The sequence below is a fragment of the Schistocerca serialis genome, chromosome 7 (genome assembly GCF_023864345.2).
Source record: "Schistocerca serialis cubense isolate TAMUIC-IGC-003099 chromosome 7, iqSchSeri2.2, whole genome shotgun sequence".
NCBI classification, from domain to species: domain Eukaryota; kingdom Metazoa; phylum Arthropoda; class Insecta; order Orthoptera; family Acrididae; genus Schistocerca; species Schistocerca serialis.
Genome location: NC_064644.1, coordinates 396,263,101 through 396,279,089, shown reverse-complemented (window position 1 = coordinate 396,279,089; position 15,989 = coordinate 396,263,101). Strand labels below are relative to the sequence as shown.

Here is a 15,989-nt window from a genome sequence, read left to right as displayed (position 1 = left end):
GGGTTCAAATTCCAGCCTTGGTACAAATTTTCATTTGTCACTTCAGCCAGCATATATGAATGCATTTTTTTGTTAAGCAGACCATTTTCCTCAAGATGTCTTTTCATAATATTTCACAAATTCTCGTAGGGATTTAAGTCTGGTGAATTACCAGGCCACGGAAGCACATTAATGTTGTCTTCCATGAACACCTTCTACTGCTTTAGAAGTGTGACATGGGACGAGACCTTGCTGATACGTTCCTCCATCATTTGAAAAGGTCTACAGGACTGGGCATAATTCTGCGCCAATGGATTTCCATGTATTTGTTTGAATTGTTCATGGCATCAACTGGAACTACAATCCGATCCATGAACGATGGCGGTTGGCGCATATCGAGGCATGGACAGAAATTGCGTTGTTGATGATTCCAAGCAACAGTTGCCGTACATGCATGCGCCTGCTTTCCGCTTGAAGAAAGCATACCACCTGAAAATTAAGTATCTTGCTTGCTTATGCAGACTATATCACATACCACCAAACTCAGCCTCGACAACTCGCAACAAATGGAATAAAAGTTCACTAAACAAATCGCTACTATAACATTTAATGCTCGCATTAGCTACAGCATTCAGAGCAGAGCACTCAGAACATTACTGAACGCCTATTGGCTGACAGAGAATGCATGATGTAGGTGCGTAGAACGAGTCTAAACTATACCGCCATTTTTTGCAACTCCAACTATAGTGCCCCAGAGCCACTTGCAATGAAGGAACCCCCAAAACATTTTTGGGAGGGTATTTTACAGTCTGTACAAGATGATCAAATCTCACAGTCTTACTGATGTTTTGCCTTACAACCCTTGCTCTGTATCCTTGAACAATAAAATGTGACTCATCACTAAAAAATATGTAGTTCCAGTCAATGGAGGTCCAAGATTTATGTATTTTGGCCCATGCCAACAGTTTTCCTTCATGGCAGCTGTTAAAAACTGTTTCTTTATTGGCTTTCGTGTCTTCCACCCACAATCAAGAAGCCTACGCCATACCGCTGAAGAGTCAATTTCAACCCCAGTAGCCAATGAATTTCTCTGAAGGTCATTATTTGTTTCACGAGGATGAATACTGCATGTTAGTAGCATCTGGTCAGTTATAGGGGTGGTTTTTTTGTTTTTCTTCCAAAACAGGCGTTTCTCTTTGGAGACAATGGGGCAGTATCACTATATGTCTTGAAACTATTTCCTCACACTAACAACACAGGTACAGTCTCTTGTAGTCACAGATGTTTGGTGATGTGGAGCAACTATTTTTGCCCATTTCTTAAGTAAAATGTCTAGCTTAATACAAAAACAAAGTGTTCCTGTCGAGAACACAGAAACTATACATGCTGCTGCCACATGTACAAGAACTCTATTGAACTGGAGGGTATCTAAAGCTGTTATTTATAGTCATGACAACAATAGTCCGTTGAACGACCAACAACTGGACGCATAAAATTGGTTACAGCTATCCACCTTCAATCCCTTGTAAAATATGAGATTGTCCACATTAATTTGCACACTATAGTATTTAATCCAATAAACGTACCTACAAAAGACAGTAAAACGCTGATGCAGCGATCAAAATGCAGTCGACAGAAATATTGTATTAATTCATGGAAGCCCCGGAATAGGTCTTTCTATAAATAAAGCTCAATAAGAAGTGGCTGGTTGCTGTATTTCTTCAGTAATTTAACAGTCAAGGAGTCCAACCACTATTATCTCGGAGAAATTGTTGATAAGCAATATGCTTCTTTATTAGAAACTTTGTCACGTAATTAAGTGTGCTACGGAACACAGAGTTTGAAACAGTGGATAGTTGTTGTTGTTGTTGTTCTTGTTCTCTTCAGTCCTGAGATTGGTTTGATGCAGCTCTCCATGCTACTCTATCCTGTGCAAGCTTCTTCATCTCCCACTACTTACTGCAACCTACATCCTTCTGAATCTGCTTAGTGTATTCATCTCTTGGTCTCCCTCTACAATTTTTACCCTCCACGCTGCCCTCCAATGCTAACTTTGTGATCACTTGACGCCTCAGAACATGTCCTACCAACTGGTCCCTTCTTGTTGTCAAGTTGTGCAACAAACTCCTCTTCTCCCCAATTCTATTCGATACCTCCTCATTAGTTATGTGATCTACCCATCTAATCTTCAGCATTCTTCTGTAGCACCACATTTCAAAAGCTTCTATTCTCTTCTTGTCCAAACTATTTATTGTCGATGTTTCACATCCATACATGGCTACACTCCATACAAATACTTTCAGAAACGACTTCCTGGCACTTAAATCTATACTCGATGTTAACAAATTTCTCTTCTTCAGAAACGCTTTCCTTGTCATTGCCAGTCTACATTTTATATCCTCTCTACTTCGACCATCATCAGTTATTTTCCTCCCCAAATAGCAAAACTCCTTTACTACCTTAAGTGTCTCATTTCCTAATCTAATTCCCTCAGCATCACCCGACTTAATTCGACTACATTCCATTATCCTTGTTTTGCTTTTGTTGATGTTCATCTTATACCCTCCTTTCAAGACACTGTCCATTCCGTTCAACTGCTCTTCCAAGTCCTTTGCTGTCTCTGACAGAATTACAATGTCATCGGTGAACCTCAACGTTTTTATTTCTTCTCCATGGACTTTAATACCTACTCCGAATTTTTCTTTTGTTTCCTTTACTGCTTGCTCAATATACAGATTGAATAACATCGGGGAGAGGCTACAACCCTGTCTCACTCCTTTCCCAACCGCTGATTCCCTTTCATGTCCGTCGACTCTTATAATTGCCATCTGGTTTCTGTACAAATTGTAAATAGCCTTTCGCTCCCTGTATTTTACCCCTGCCACCTTTAGAATTTGAAAGAGAGTATTCCAGTCAACATTGTCAAAAGCTTTCACTAAGTATACAAATGCTAGAAACATATGTTTACCTTTCCTTAGTCTTTCTTCTTAGATAAGTCGTAGGGTCAGTATTGCCTCACGTGTTCCAACATTTCTACGGAATCCAAACCTATCTTCCCCGAGGTCGACTTCTATCAGTTTTTCCATTCGTCTGTAAAGAATTAGCGTTAGTATTTTGCAGCTGTGACTTATTAAACTGATAGTTCGTTAATTTTCACATCTGTCAATACCTGCTTTCTTTGGGATTGGAATTATTATATTCTTCTTGAAGTCTGCGGGTATTTCGCCTGTCTCATACATCTTGCTCACCAGATGGTAGAGTTTTGTCAGGACAGGCTCTCCCAAGGCTGTCAGTAGTTCTAGTGGAATGTTGTCTACTCCCGGGGCCTTGTTTCGACTAAGGTCTTTCAGTGCTCTATCAAACTCTTCACGCAGTATCATATCTCCCATTTCATCTTCATCTACATCCTCTTCCATTTCCATAATATTGTCCTCAAGAACATCGCCCTTGTATAGACCCTCTATATACTCCCTCCACCTTTCTGCTTTCCCTTCTTTCCTTAGAACTGGGTTTCCATCTGAGCTCTTGATATTCATGCAGGTGGTTCTCTTTTCTCCAAAGGTCTCTTTAATTTTCCTGTAGGCAGTATCTATCTTACCCCTCGTGAGAAGCCTCTACAGCCTTACATTTGTCCACTAGCCATCCCTGCTTAGCCATTTTGCACTTCCTGTCGATCTCATTTTTGAGACGTTTGTATTCCTTTTTGCCTGCTTCACTTGTTGCATTTTTATATTTCCTCCTTTCATCAATTAAAATCAGTATCTCTTCTGTTACCCAAGGATTTCTACTAGCCCTCACCTTTTTACCTACTTGATCCTCTGCTGCCTTCACTATTTCATTCCTCAAAGCTACCCATTCTTCTTCTACTGTATTTCTTTCCCCCATTCCTGTCAGTTGTTCCCTTATGCTCTCCCTGAAACTCTGTACAACCTCTGGTTTAGTCAGATTATCCAGGTCCCATCTCCTTAAATTCCCACCTTTTTGCAGTTTCTTCAGTTTTAATCTAAAGTTCATAACCAATAGATTGTGGTCAGAGTCCACATCTGCCCCTGGAAATGTCTTACAATTTAAAACCTGGTTCCTAAATCTACCTATTATATAATCTACCTGATATCTTCTAGTATCTCCAGGATTCTTCCATGTATACAACCTTCTTTTATGATTCTTGAACCAAGTGTTAGCTATGATTAAGTTGTGCTCTGTGCAAAATTCTACCAGACTGCTTCTTCTTTCATTTCTCTCCCCCAATCCATATTCACCCACTATGTTTCCTTCACTCCCTTTTCCTACTCTCGAATTCCAGTCACCCATGACTATTCAATTTTCATCTCCCTTCACTACCTGAATAATTTCTTTTATCTCATCATACATTTCATCAATTTCTTCATCATCTGCAGAGCTAGTTGGCATATAAATTTGTACTACTGTAGTAGGCATGGGCTTCGTGTCTATCTTGGCCACAATATTGCGTTCACTATGCTGTTGGTAGTAGCTTACCCGCACTCCTATTTTTTTATTCATTATTAAACCTACTTCTGCATTATCCCTATTTGATTTTGTGTTTATAACCCTGTATTCACCTGACAATAAGTCTTGTTCCTCCTGCCACCGAACTTCACTAATTCCCACTATATGTAACTTCAACCTATCCATTTCCCTTTTTAAATTTTCTAACCTACCTGCCCGATTAAGAGATCTGACATTCCACGCTCCGATCCGTAGAACGCCAATTTTCTTTCTCCTGATAATGACGTCCTCTTGAGTAGTCCCCGCCCGGAGATCCGAATGGGGGACTATTTTACCTCTGGAATATTTTACCCAAGAGGACGCCATCATCATTAACCATACGGTAGAGCTGCATGCCCTCGGGAAAAATTACGGCTGTAGTTTCCCCTTGCTTTCAGCCGTTCGCAGTACCAGCACAGCAAGGCCGTTTTGGTTAGTGCTGCAAGGCCAGATCAGTCAATCATCCAGACTGTTGCCCCTGCAACTACTGAAAAGGCTGCTGCCCCTTTTCAGGAACCACACGTTTGTCTGGCCTCTCAACAGATAACCCTCCGTTGTGGTTGCACCTACAGTACGGCCATCTGTATCGCTGAGGCACGCAAGCCTCCCCACCAACGGCAAGGTCCATGGTTCATGGGGGTAGGTGTGGACAGTATATACTATACTGTAGTAGAACAGAGTAAAGTGGAGTACAGAAATCAAACGACGGCAGTTTGCGATGTCTGGTAATTCCATGAAAGAATGGAACGTTTCTGTTGTGCCTTCATAGTTGGTAAGCTTGATTATTCCAGGACCGCATAGAATTCCAGTAACATATGGAGTACAGTTCGTTGTTGACATATGTCTGAGTTGGTCAGTACGTCGACTGCTAGTGAAAGATCGACAAAACCCGATTTCCGTACTGTTATTGAATATTCTCATTTGAAGCCGCAGAAATCAGAGCAGAATTGAATGAAGTTCATGCGGGCCCTGCACCATCATTGAAGACCATTTACTTTTGGATCAATGAATTTAAATGTGGTTCGCCAAGCACCGAAGAAGAAGCGCAGTCCACCTGTCCAACTGAGATACACAAAAAGGAAACCAAGATATGATATGATACAATGCAGGACTGTTGAATAAAAATTCGTGAGATTGCTGAGAGGTATCTCAACTGAGGGAGTGCATAATATCCAGCATGGAGCACTGGCTACGAAGAGGCTGTATGCGAGGCGGGAGCCGCGATTTCTACCTATCGACCAAAGGTGACTCCAGCACAACGTTTCAGCACCATGTCTGGCGATGTTTTGATCGTAATCTGCATGTCTTTCAGTGCCGATTTGTGACAGTTGATGAAACATGGATCCATCATTACACACCATAGTCAAAACAATGGACCAACACTGGGGAAATGCACTGAAAAAGGCAAAGACAATTTTGTCAGCAGGTAAGGCGATAACCACTGTTTCTGAGATTCCCAAGCTACACTGAAGAGCCAAAGAAACTGGTACACCTGCCTAATATCATGCAGGGCCCCGCGAACACGCAGAAGTGCTGCAACACGACATGGCATGGACTCGGCTAATGTCTGAAGTAGTGCTGGAGGGAACTGACAGCATGAATCCTGCAGGGTTGCCCATAAACCCATAAGAGTATGAGAGGGTGGAGACCTCTTCTGAACAGCACGTTGTAAGGCGTCCCAGAGATGCTCAATAATGCTCATTTCTGGGGAGTTTGGTGGCCATCGGAAGTCCTTATACTCAGAAGAGTGTTCCTGGAGCCACTCTGTACTGATTCTGGACGTATGGGGTGTCGTATTGTCCTGCTGGAATTGCCCAAGTCCGTCGGAATGCACAATTGACATGAATAAATGCAGGTGATCAGACAGGATGTTTACATACATGTCACCTGTCAGAGCCGTATCTAGACGTATCAGGAATCCCATATCACTCCACCGGCACACGCCCCACACCATTACAGAGCCTCCGCCAGCTTCAACAGTCTCTTGCTGACCTGCAGGGTCCACGGATTCATGCAGTTGTCTCCATAGCCATACACGTCCATCCACTCAATATAATTTGAAATGAGACTCGTCCGGCCAGGCAAAATATTTCCAATCATCAATAGTTCAATAATGGTGTTGACGGGCCCAGGGGAGGCGTAAAGCTTCGTGGCGGCTCCGAAAGCCCATATCGATGATGTTTCGTTGAATGGTTCGCACGCTGACACTTGCTGATGGCCCAGCACTGAAGACTGCAGCAATTTGCAGAAGGGCTGCACTTCTGTGGTGCTGAACGATTCTCTTCAGTCGTCATTGGTCTCGTTCTTGCAGGATCTTTTTCCGACTGCAGCGATGTCGGAGATTTCATGTTTTACCGGATTCCTGATATTCGCGGTGCACTCGTGAAATGGTTGTATGGGAAAATCCTCACTTCACTGCTACTTCAGAGATGCTGTGTCCCATCGCTCGTGCGCAGACACCAACACCAAGTTCAAACTCATTTAAATCTTGATAACCTGCAATTGTAGCAGCAGTAACTGATCTAAGAACTGTGTCAGACAGTTATTGTCTCATATAGGCGTTGCCGACCGCAGCGCCGTATTCTGCCTATTTACATATCTCTGTATTTGATTACGCATGCCTGCAGCCTATACCAGTTTCTTTGGCGCTTCAGGGTATAATCCTCATAAATTACATGAAAAAAAGCAGAGTCATAACTGGACCCTATTATGCTCCACTGCTCGATTGTTTGAAACTTGCGTTGGCTGAAGACAAACTAAGGCTGGCACGCAAAAAAGTGCTCTTCCACGAGGATAATTCACCAACCCACGCCTGCGGCATTACCTAATGGTTACTGTTGGTGTAGTTGCTCTTCAACAGCAATCCATATAAGCAAACCAGCTGCATGTTTACATGCAGTTACTCGGACTGTATGTACCTGGGATATGCGCTGCTGTGTTCAAAAAGAATAGCTCAATGTAGTTGTAGGGTCGAGTTGTGAACATCTGCTTTCACACCACACAGCTAACTTGCTGCAAATAATAATCTCTAGTTGTGATCGTGCAGTCAAATACTCTATGGATTGGCTAGGAACGCGAATTACTAAAACACACAGAAATATAAAAGGTAAATCACTAATTTAATAAAAAGGGTTCAATTCTAATGTCTGCAATTGATGCTGACAGCAGAGAATCATGTAGAATAATGTTTTAATCAAGAAAGGACGTTGCAAATAAACGGTAAGTGGTCCTACGACATTCAAGAAAAATACAGTAAGAAAATACCCTTATCAAATGCAATAATATTACACTGCGAGGGTTACGAGTATGGTAGCAAAAATTCCCAAACCAAATACTCACCAAAGACTCACAAAAACTATGTCCATTTTGTGATTACGACACACAAAAGATTCTCCAGCTCAAAACAGTTCAGAGTTCAACATGATGATTCACAAATAAATACATGCAATTCGAAGAATAGTAACTCCTGCTCTGTTTGTGTTGCACTGTAGTGGCCATTTACTGCCCAGAATCAAACACCTCCACGATCAAATCACGCACATTACCGTGTAGGCAGGTCTGCCTTCTTCCAGAAATCGTGTGAAACCGCAGAATTGCTCCCTTAAGCTTGTCACTCGGAAAGTCCCAGTCTCCACTTGATTCCCACACTGTTCTGCTACTGTCTGCTTCATTGACTGAAGGCCGTCCCCACCACAAACACACTGTCCTTAAGTTCTACTGATACGATCTGATTAATTTTGACCACTTACGTGCTCTAAACTAATATATTACAATAATATATAAAGTAAGAAATGTTACGAACATTCAGTCACAGATAATTTACAACAATTACAAAGGTTTGTCCATAAATACGAGTGTTGTCCAGAAAGTAAGTTCCGATCGGTCGCTAAATGGAAACCACAGTGAAAATCAGGAACATTTTATTTGCAAGAGTTAGCTACACTTCCCAGATGCTTCTCTACATAGTCACCGCTCCAACTTAGACATTTGTCGGAGCGTTATACCAAATTTCCAACACCATCGTCATAGAAGGCAGCCGCCTCTGCTTTCCAATAATTCTCTACGCTCGTCTATAGCGCGTAGCCTGCGCCCAAGTGTTGTCTTCGTATCCAGCGTTTCATGTGAACAGAGATGATACTCAGGACGGGCCAATTAAGCCTGTGTCGTGTGTGATCGAACACTTCCCATCGAAAAGGCTGCTGGAGCGTCTTCACTGCCCCTGCAGAGTGCGACTGAGAATTGCCATGAAGAAGAAAGTGCGTGGCAGTTGTGTTAGGTGGGCTGCATTCATTAAGGCGAAGCCTCTCAGAGAGCCCTGCTCCTTGGCGGGAGACATCATTGTTCTAGGCACCTTTACTCGCTCACAGTGCACTCACAACTGAAAAGAGCATCTTGATGCGATCGACAGTCATACTAGAGACATTACCCAACAAATCTGTGCAAAGCTTCATCGGGTTTTCACTGTGGTGTCCATTTCGCGACCGATCGGAACTTACTTTCTGGACAACCCTCATAAATAAGTCAGTGCTTTTGTGCAGGTGCACTTGTGATAAATGGCAACAGAACTGTCGTTATACATTATTTAAACAATTACTTATGCCTTCAACACAGAGGGGTCTTTTGCTTTTCTTTTCAATTGTGGTGTCCGCTAACACATATGACCACCATTTTTGAAATTAGTGTAGTTGTTTAATAGCACTTGGGCACTCAACGTTTAAATAAAGTTACTGGCAAAATAGTAAACTGTTCATTAAACAACTACAAAATTATGGCAATTGATGCTGTGTACATTTGCTATGTAAATGTGGAGAATTCAATGTTCTGACAAACATTTGCCTAATAAAAAGGTATAAAAGACGTAATTAATCAAGAAATGAAACAGATACATATATATGGTTCTCAGAGAAGATGGCTATAGTGAAAGCTATCGCCTGAGAAATCTTCTGCTGAAATCGCATGAAGCGATTAAAAGTTGTTAATTCAGATGTTCATTGTATAAATGTTTATTCACTGTGAAATATTAACTACTGTAGTTCCAAATGTATTGAAATTTGTGTCACTGGACGCATTTCATTTACCTGAGATCGCCGACGTATTCAGATTTGCATTAATATGCAACTATGATGGTTCAAATGGCTCTGAGCACTATGGGACTCAACTTCTGAGGTCATTAGTCCCCTAGAACTTAGAACTAGTTAAACCTAACTAACCTAAGGACAACACAAACATCCATGCCCGAGGCAGGATTCGAACCTGCGACCGTAGCGGCCTTGCGGTTCCAGACTGCAGCGCCTTTAACCGCACGGCCACTTCGGCCGGCTTGCAACTATGACTTGTTGTCGAAGTTAAGAGAGCTGTACTTTAGCCTTCTTTGCGACTAACACTCTGCCATCTCGTGTAACATTGTCTGTCTTCCTAAGTGACCGTCCGCCGTCAAAATTCCCAGTACTACGATGTGGGGACATGCCGTCCTCTGCTGACCCTCTTGCATCTGGTCCGCCCTGAGCCGCAGGGCCGCTAGCGTTCAGTCGTACAAGTACACCGTACCTCATAGCAATTCTGGGCGGCGGATTAGCTCACCTACGTACGCATAAAGTTACACACATCAGCGATAACAAGGCCGAAGTGCGTCAGCTGAGCTTTGGATTGCTTCCTCGCCCACCCTACCCTGTACAACAGACTTAATCCCAAGTGAAACATGTAACTTGAAACTTTGGGTTGCAGAGAAGAAATTTTCATCAGATCCCATTTGACAGATCCCATTTGACAGATTCCATTTTTCCGACTGGATGAAAAAAGCTGGATAATCGCTGGGCCAAGTTTATATCCCTCAAAGGAGACAATGTTCAGAAGTAGGATGAGTTGTTTACGAAACAAAACTTTTTTTTTCCTTTCTTACAGGACTTATCAAACCACATTCGTAATTTGAATAAATAACAGCTCCAGTCCCATCAAAAATATTTTTAGTCAGGACCGATTTCGGCTATTGGGATATCGTCAATTGTTCAGGAATTATCTACCAGCTAGTAAGTCACATCTCGACCAGTGCTCAACACTGAACACCTGATGAGCAAACCCGATATTTATTCAAATTACTAACAACAATTATGGAAATCCTGTATAGAACGTGACGGAAATACTGGGCGAAATTACAGTCATGGTAGTTCATGGTCACACCAAAAGTACCTAAAAGTTGCTGCCAGTCCCAAGTGCAAAATGGTGCAAACTGAAAAAATTATGGTCATGATCTCGTGAAAATTTGTTATCTTGCTGGAAAAATATGTTTTTATTTCAATAATCGAAAACTGAAATTTTCATATTTATTCCATAACAATTTGCATCCTTTACCGAAACCTATCTGGATAAAACAGTGATAGCAGAACAATATCCCTTCGACAATGGAATGTTTTGGGCTTAATCTCACGTTCAAATAATTGATTTTACTCCTCCGCAATGTTTTCAAAACGTTTTCGGTTACGCTTCAGCTATCGGCGCGGCTTGTTTTCCTCGTCTGCATTCCCGCTTCGCTGGTCGAGATGTCACGTTGTGGTCCACGTGACTCTTGCGTAACAAGGGGCGCTGATCCGCCTAAGGCACGTTCTCTGGCAGCTTTGGTGAAATTATTTCATTCAGTTTCTATGTCATTTAGACCATCATCCGCGATGTGCCTTTTGCATCGGACAGTAGGAAGTATTATCAATACATTACCTGCAAAAACATGAATAAAAAATGAATTACGTTTGCAAAAGAAGTACAAAGCTGAAGCTGCTTTGGTAGGATGTCTCTTATATGCTTCATACGAATCTTAATTAAGAAATATTTGTGTGGTTGGGGTAGCTTATCCGTCGGATTTTCGTGCACAACCGACAGTGAGAAACGATGTTAGGGAAAAAAAACTGTAGGGAAGGAATCGACATGCGACAAAAAGTTTGGTACATTCCTTGCTCGCAAACCTGCATCATTGTTCTTAACAAAAAACAAAAAAGCGCAAAAATATGTCTATAAGAAAATGAAGTAACACAACGCTAAACAGCACTGCTCAATAAGAGAGAAATGCAAAATGGGTCATGAAATTGTGGAACGAACGTGTTGATGCAATCTCCGAAAACTTATTTTACTCTATGTTCCAAAGCCGTAATTTTTGATTATGCAGCAACTGCTACATTAACGCACCGTTCAGTGTTCTCCCCTACCGATACGTCATAACTTTACATTTCAATGCCTCTGCATATTTTCGCAAACAAGTGTTCATTCATATTAACAGAATCTTCCGTCGGTTCTTGGTAGAACAACATTATGATAAATGAAAAGCACCAGTTTGCTTTTGTTCTACAATATTGTAGAACAAAAGCAAACTGGTGCTTTTCCTTTATCAAGTGTTCATTCACGCAATCAGACGGTGTTGCATCAGTTTTCTTCATAATCATCATGCGTTTCATTAGAAAATGGCACCAGCGTATCCACAGAATAGAAACAATAAATTAACCCTCAAACACTACCGCTGACGAGCGAATCTGAAACTCGTTCTAGTCAGCCAATTATGTAAACTTACAAAAGCTGCCGGCCGGAGTGGCCGAGCGATTCCAGGCGCTACAGTCTGGAACCGCGCGACCGCTACGGTCGCAGGTTCGAATCCTGCCTCGGGAATGGATGTGTGTGATGTCCTTAGGTTAGTTAGGTTTAAGTAGTTCTAAGTTCTAGGGGACTGATGACCTCAGAAGTTAAGTCCCATAGTGCTCAGAGCCATTTGAACCATTTTTACAAATGCCTTCAGTTTCTGTAACAAACAGTATTTAGTTTTTCTGTCCACACTCCCTCCGTGCCCAGTGATCTGATCCTAAGAAACTTTGGCCTTACGTTAAATCAGTAAACGGATCGATGCAATCTGTCCATACACTCTTGTGTTCATAATGGTACTGAAACTGAGGGCGAAACAGAAAAGGCCGAAATGCTAAACGTCTTTCCCCAAAACTGTTTCACAAAGGAAAAATGCACTGTAGTTCCTTCTTTAAATCGTTGCTGAATGACAAAATCGCGTATCGATATAAGTGGCCAAGGATGGAAAAGCAACTTAAATAGCTCAACAGAGGATGGCAACTGGACTTGACGGGATACCAATTCGATTCTACACAGAGCATGCGAAAAAAACTTGGCCCTCTTGTAGCAGCAGCGTACCGTAGGTCTCTAGAGGAGCGAACCTTCTTAACGATTAGCAAGAAGTGCAGGTCATTCCCATTTTCACGAAGGGCTGTCGAACAGACACATAAAACTGTCTACATCTGACAGTCTGTTGAATTTTGGAATATTTTTTATTATAGAGTATTAGGACATTTCTGGAGACAGAAGGAACTAACATGTGTTCCGAAAACAACGATCGTATGAAATCCTGCTCGCACTGTTTGACCACGAGACCCGGAAGGCAGTGCATACAAACGCCAAGGTACGAGGGTTGACTGAAAAGTAACGCCTCCATCTTCGTAACTCCAACAGTTGGCAGCATTGGTATGCGGCAGGTACTGGCTTGTTCTGTAGCCTCTTCTCTACAGCTCCAGTTGGCGGGGAGCTTTAGCACTGAACGGTTGTGTTGTTACAGTGTAAATTATAGAACCCTGCGCAGACGATCGTTAGATGCGATTTGAGCAACATGCAGTCATTGAATTCTTGACAGCAGAAGGTGTCACCCCAAAGCGGATTTATCAGAGAATGAAGGAGTTTATGGCGATTGTGCTGCTGTGAGTACTATGCGTCGTTGGGCAAGTACGAGGGTTGTTTTTTAAGTAAGGGCCGTTTTTATTTTAAAAAAATACAAATACTTTTGTAAAAAAAACTTTTATTTTCTGATTCTACACACTTTTACCTATTTTTCTACATAGTTGCCTTGTTTATTTAAGCACTTGTCATACCGTACAACTAAGTTTTTAATTCCCTCTTCAAAGAATTCGGCCGCCTACTCCAACAGCCAAGAGTTCACGGCCGCTTTCACTTCATCGTCGTCATTGAAGCGCTGCCCGCCCAGATGGTGTTTCAGGTACCGGAAAAGGTGAAAATCGCTAGGAGCAAGGTCGGGGCTGTATGGTGCATGGTCCAAAACTTCCCAGCCAAAAGAATCAATCAAATCCCGAGTCTTTTGAGAGTGTGAGGCCTAGCGTTATCGTGCAGGAGCAAAACTCCTTTTGTCAGCATGCTGATTGGTTGGTTGTTTTGGGGGAAGAGACCAAACAGCGAGGTCATCGGTCTCATCGGATTAGGGAAGGAAGTCGGCCGTGCCCTTTCAAAGGAACCATCCCGGCATTTGCCTGGAGCGATTTAGGGAAATCACGGCAAACCTAAATCAGGATGGCCGGACGTGGGATTGAACCGTCGTCCTCCCGAATGCGAGTCCAATGTGCGAACCACTGCGCCACCTCGCTCGGTTGTCAGCATGCCGCGCCTTTTGTTTTGAATTGCTCTGCGGAGCTTCTTTAGAGTTGCACAGTAGGCATCGGAGTTGATTGTCGTTCCTCGTGGCATAAAGTCCACTAGCAAAACACCGCGCCGGTCCCAGAACACAGTTGCCATAATCTTGCGCTTTGACAGCGTCTGTTTGGCTTTGACCTTGACGGGTGAGGTTGTGTGTCGCCATTCAATCGATCGTCGCTTGCTTTAGGGAGTGATATGGGATACCCATGTTTCATCTCCAGTGACAATTTGACTCAACATGTCATCCCCTTCTTCCTCGTAACGAATCAAAAAGTCCAATGAAGTGGGTGTGGTCCTCTGTGAGGAGTCTGGGTACCCACCGAGAACACAGTTTCTTAAAGTTTAGGTTTTCAGACACAATTTTGTACAAAACCGATCTTGAAACTTGTGGGAATTCCAAAGAGTGGAAATTGTGAATCTTCTGTCCTCACGAATCTTTGTTTCGACTGCAGCCACCAAATCATCAGTGATCACAGAGGGCCGACCTGAGCGTTCTTCGTCATGGACGTTTTGACGGCCATTTTTAAACTCTCTAACCCATTGACGCACTTTACCTTCACTCATTGCATTCAAGCCATAGACTTCTGTTAACTGACGGTGAATTTCTGCAGCTGATAGGCTTCTCGCGGTCAAAAAATGTATCACTGACCGTATGTCACACGCGGCGGACGAGTCAATAATCGTAAACATTATAAAGTAGCACAGCGATGCGTACACGTCAGCTACAGAGCTGCAACTTGCATCAGTGTGGACGGGAAGGATGCCGGCAAGTGGCGCGGTGGTTTGTTGCAGCGTCCGCGCGAACTACGGGACTATAGGCGCGAACGGCCCTTACTTAAAAAACAACCCTCGTATATTTAAAGATATCGAGGCGGGAACATCTGACCTGCGTGACAAAGAGTTGGACGTCGAGTGACAGCAACCATCTAGTTTCGCAAGCAAAATGTTGAAAGACTAATTCAGGACTATCGTCGTACCACTCAGAGAGAAATTTACAAGCACAATCGGCATTTCACAAGAGCGTGTGGGTCACACTATTGCTTTCCTCGGCTATCGCAAAGATCTGTACCCCGGATTCTGACTCCTGAAATGAAAGCGCACAGACTTGAAATTTGACAGGAACTCCTTTCGCGTTTACGAGAATGAAGATGACGCCTTTCACCATTCAATTGTGACATGAGACGAAACGTAGGTACATCATTACGACCCGGAGACGAAACGCCAGTCTATGGAATACGACACAAAGACTCGCCCCCCCCCCCCCCAAAAAAATGCAGCCCTCTGCTGGAAAAATCATGGCCACAGTGTTCTGGGACGCAGATGGTGTTATCCATGTTGATTTCCTTGATCGTGGAACAACAATATGTTCAGAGCGTTACATGACAACGCTGCGAACTCCGAAACGACGACTAACAAGGGTCAGAGAGGAAAAGGGAAATGTTTTCCTGCAGCATGACAATGCCAAATCACACACTTCACGTGGCACCACAGCAGAACTTCAGAGACTGAATCTCACGACGGTACGGCATCCTCCATACATTCCATTGAATTGGATTGTTTGGGGGAAGAGACCAAACAGCGTGGTCATCGGTCTCGTCGGATTAGGGAAGGACGGGGAAGGAAGTCGGCCGTGCCCTTTCAAAGGAAGCATCCCGGCATTTGCCTGGAGCGGTTGAGGGAAATCACGCAAAACCGTCGTCCTTCCGAATGCGAGTCCAGTGTGCTAACCACTGCGCCACCTCGCTCGGTCATACATTCCAGATTTAGCACCGTCTGACTTACATCTACAAAAGAGCTGTAAATCATGATGCGATTTATTGTAAAAACTAGCCCAGAATTGCCCGAGTATTCATTTTGCCAATTTTCTACTAGAATCGAAACCTTGTATGTGATCTACAGTAGATTCAGTGTGAGATGATTCCTGACAGTTTCTGTACGCTGGGCGTAACTACTTCGCGTGTCTACAACGCGATTTTGTAAACGTCTCTATGACAACGCCTCTTCATTGCTATATAGACAGTACTGTTTTCGCCTACAACCGTTTG

The 15,989-nt window shown here is 43.0% G+C and overlaps 1 protein-coding gene across 1 annotated transcript in view; it reads right to left on the bottom strand.

Moving 5' to 3' along the window:
• Positions 1–15,989, bottom strand: part of LOC126413123 (ATP-dependent Clp protease ATP-binding subunit clpX-like, mitochondrial) — a 70,708-nt gene that overhangs the window by 38,164 nt on the left and 16,555 nt on the right. The window lies entirely within an intron of this gene.